Raw genomic sequence first — 4,508 nt, 5'->3', positions numbered from 1 at the left:
GTGTCGCAGGAGAGACTCCTGGAAAGGAAACCTCAGGTTCCGGTCAGTCGGTCGGTTGGTCAGTTCGGGGAGAAATATTAGCAAGGAGGTAAAGGCCGTGCCTCACGACATCAGCAGTCCCTTCTCTGGAAATTCTACGGTATCCCGGAGAGCTCTCGGAATTTTGTGATGTCACTCGTGTCCTAGAAATGCCAAGTGCCCTCAAGATACACTCTCTCGGTGCCTATAAGACTCAGTTCTAGACATGTTGTCTAGAGAATGGAGATCATGGAGAGGCCAGAGGGAGGAAGAAGAAAGCTGACCTCAGATCTCAGAGGAAAACACGGAGAAATAATTAGTGGTCCTGGGGAAGACGAAGTGAGTTCACCACTAGCAGGGACTAGAGAGATTTCTGGATGTGATGGCTTTGAGACTTCCAGGGCTAGGGCTCAGGAACTGGGAGGTTTCTGGAATGAAATAGGTCTGTCTTGTTTCTCTGAGTTCCTAAAGGGCCAACCCACATCAAAGATTCACGATAGTTGATTTGACAAAGTCGGGAATTGACAAGGAGTGCGGAAGGAGTCAGTGAGATTTCAATACCAGCACTGCACATCACCCCCCCCCCCCTGGTCCTTTTCGTTGTGTAGCAATAATAATAGAGAAAGGGGAGTAGCGCTCTGCCAAAGCCCGTATTTTTTTTTAAATATTTATTTATTTATTTATTAAGTATACAATATTCTGTCTGTGTGTATGTCTGCAGGCCAGAAGAGGGCACCAGACCTCTTTACAGATGGTTGTGAGCCACCATGTGGTTGCCGGGAATTGAACTCAGGACCTTTGGAAGAGCAGGCAATGCTCTTAACCACTGAGCCATCTCTCCAGCCCCCCGTATTTTTTTTTAATAGTCCAGGTGTGTTATTTCTTTTTGTACATCAGGCCATGAATTCGTAGGGAATGGGCTCCAGCAGCTCAGGCTCCTTCCTGTTAGTCCTCGCGAAGTGTGCTTCTCTGGGTTCGCTTGAGCTGAACCCAGGTGCCCTTCTCTTTGTCTTCCTTTTCCTTCTGGTTGTTCTCCTTCACCCGCTTCAGAAAGCTGTCTCTGCTCTTCGAGTGCTTGATGTGTTCAATCCGCACATTAATTCTCTTGGCAAGAATCTTGCCCTTAACTGGCTTGTTTACAATGATGCCCACAGCATGCTGGGTGACATTGTAGACTCTTCCGGTTTTGCCGTGGTAACATTTATGGGGCATTCCTTTTTGAACAGTGCCCATTCCCTTGATGTCTATAATATCGCCCTTCTTGTAGATTCGTGGCCAAAGGAACAACTCCATGTTTCCTAAAGGGCCTAGAGAACATATAGCGAGTGCCCCTCCTCTTTCCCTTTGTGTTTGTCATTTTGGCGAGTTACTGAAAGATGGCTACCGCGGCCGAAAGGCCCAAAGCCCATATTTTACCATGCCTTATATCACAGCCATTAGCAGGGTTGAGGCATCAAGTGCTGCAGTCAGTCTGACTCCTGTGGTCCCCTAAGGTTTCTAGCTTCCCAGTTATGAATGACACCCTGGTCTCCAGTTCAGCTTGAGAGCTCTTTAAGAGCCAATGGATGAGAGAGTGGGAAAAGACTGCCTTTTTTTTTTCTTTTTCCATTTCTTTCTTTCTTTCTTTTGCTGTTTTGTTTTGTTTTTCAAGAAAGGGTTTCTTTGTGTATCTTGGGCTGTCCTAAAACTCACTCTGTAAATCAGGCCATCTTTGAATTCACAGAGATCTGTGTGTGTGCTGTGATTAAAGGCATGCACACACCACAGCCCGGCTGAGACTGCAATTTCTTGTTAGCTCTGGGTAAGTGACAATGGCTCTGTGTTGTGAATCTCTGTGAATCCAGACTATGTTATGTCCTTCAATGACATGAGTCTGAAGCATCAAGCACCCATCCCTATACTCCCTGAGGTCTCTGAAGTCACGGTGCATCCTTAAAGGCTTAGAAAGCTTTTCCCTGGTTCACCTTTGTGTGTGTGTGTGTGTGTGTGTGTGTTTTGTTCTATCTAGGAGAAGCACCATAGCAGTTGCATAGTGACTGAGAAATTTGATTTTTAGGAAATGATTTTTCATACCTGTGAGTGGTCTCTCCATAGCCACTCATCTTTTCTTAAACTTGAGTATAGGAATGAATGAATGAATGATCCCTCCCTCCCTCCCTCCCTCCCTCCCTCCCTCCCTCTCTCTTCATGAGAACGAGTATCTGGTCTTGCATTGAGGGCTCCCCAGTTCTCAGCATCTCCAGCCCAACCTGTCACAAGCTGATCACACATTTGCAAACTTGGGATATATTCTGCTGAATTTTTGGGATAATGAATTTCATCAACTATGGGACTAACTTTGTTCTGACAGGACACTCACAATCTCTCCTCATCACACCCACATAGTGTAACAACTTTGTGGTTCCTCCATAATGTGCTTATTTCTGTCAGGGAACTGAAAGCCAGCCAGCCAGCCAGCCAGCCAGCCAGCCAGCCAGCCAACACTATCTACAAAGCTACAGAGAAACCCTGTCGTGAAAAACCAAAAATAAATAAATAAATAGGCATGGATTTTTTTTAAAAAATCAAACGCAAACTAAGTAGAAATAACTACTTTCAGTATGCCATTCAAGAATTAGGGAACCCTTTATCCCAGCACGTGGGAGACACAGGCAGAAGGACATCTGTGAGTTAAAATCCAGACTCATCTACCAAGTGAGATCACAAGACTCGTGCACTGTCTTATAGGTCCTAAACTCCCATGGTCCAGTTTCTAGGGTTGGGGGCCTCTCTATAAAGCCTGGAAATTCACAGAGGTCCACCTGCCTCTGTCTCTTTGATGATAGAATAAAAGATGTGCACCACAATAACCAGGGTCAGTTTCTTGTAGATTTAGTTTAATTTCAAATTTTGTTTGTATCTCTTGGTCTGCACCAAGTGTGTCCCTGTGGGGGTGGGGGGCAGGGAAGTTGTCCTATTTTAGAACATTTTATTTTACTTTTATTTGAGACAGTCTTTCTGGTTGTGTAGAACTTATTTTAATTTCAAATTTTTAAAGAATTTTTTTATGATTTATTTAACTTTATTTTATGTGCAGTCGTGTGAAACTGGATTTACAATCACTTATGAGCTGCTGCCTTGTGGGGGTTACATCTCAGGAGCACAAGAACCCAAATCTGTGCTGTACTCCCTGTCACCAAAAGAGGTCACTAGATCCCCACCATGTGGTTTCTGGACATTCCAGAAATTCCATCTCTCCAGTTCTCATTCTTTCATTGTTCCTCCTGCATGCCTGCGTCTAGTGAGAGAGTGGGCAACTTTCCTCCCTGCTTCTCTGTGTCTGTGTCTGTCACATCCTGGATAGCCAGAGTGCCCGCCACCTCTGCCTGAGATAGATGTGGCTGGCAGCCCTGGGGCTGGGGGAAAGGGAGAGAGTGGGTTCCCTGGAGAGCCTTGGGCAGAGGCTCTGTGGATTCCCTGCCGGAGGCCTCACTGCCTCTGAGGAGCCCATGGGGGAGGGGGAAAGGGAAGGTCAACCAGAGAGTCCTGCCTGGCTTTTGCTTTGCTTTGTTCTTGTTTTTGTTTGTTTGTTTATTTTATTTTCAGGTACAGCTGTGACCAGGTCTGGATCCAGGACAGACTCAAAAGCTAGAGAGAAATCCTGTCTCAGAAAACAAAAATAAATAAATACATAAATAAACACATAAACAAATACATAAACTAATAAATGAATGGATAGATAGATAGATAGATAGATAGATAGATAGATAGATAGATAGCCAGACAGAGAGAGAGATGATAAAACACCTTCAAGATCAGGGAGACCAAGGCTGGCAGATCACTGTAAGTTTAAAGCTACCTTTTTCTGCAGATTGAGATTCAGGACAGGCAAAGTGACATAGAGAAACCCTGTTTTCAAAAAAAAGGTGGGGGCTGGAGAGATGGCTCTGCGGTTAAGAGTGCTGACTGCTCTTCCAGAGGACCCAGGTTCAATTCCTACCACCCACATGGCAGTCAACAGCTGTCTGTAACTCCAAGATCTGACACCCTCAGATAGACATACATGCAGGCAAAACACCAATGCCGACAAAATAAATTATTAGGAAAATAAATATATAAAAAAGGTTGTTTAGCCTTTAATCCCAGCATTAGGAGGCAGAGGCAGATGGCTCTCTGTGAGTCTGAGGCCAGTTTTGTCTACAAAGTGAGTCCCAGGGCATACGCATACAAGGGCACACAACAAAACCCTATGTTGAACAACCACAAATAAACAAACAAATAAAGAGATAATAACAATAAAAATATTTGAGAGTTCAAATAATTGACTTCATCCACAATAAAAGAATATAAAAATAAAAATATCAAACGCATTTGAACGCATCAGCACAGGAGACCGCTTCCTAAATAGAACCCCAGTAGCACAGACACTGAGGGAAACAATTAATAAGTGAGAGAGACCTCCTGAAACTGAAAAGCTTCTGTAAAGCAAAGAACACGGCCAACAAGACAAA

The sequence above is a fragment of the Microtus oregoni genome, unplaced genomic scaffold (genome assembly GCF_018167655.1).
Source record: "Microtus oregoni isolate MIOR12 unplaced genomic scaffold, Mior012 000060F_003, whole genome shotgun sequence".
Classification (NCBI taxonomy): domain Eukaryota; kingdom Metazoa; phylum Chordata; class Mammalia; order Rodentia; family Cricetidae; genus Microtus; species Microtus oregoni.
The sequence above is the reverse complement of the archived record's forward strand: the minus strand, read 5'-3'. Positions refer to the sequence as shown.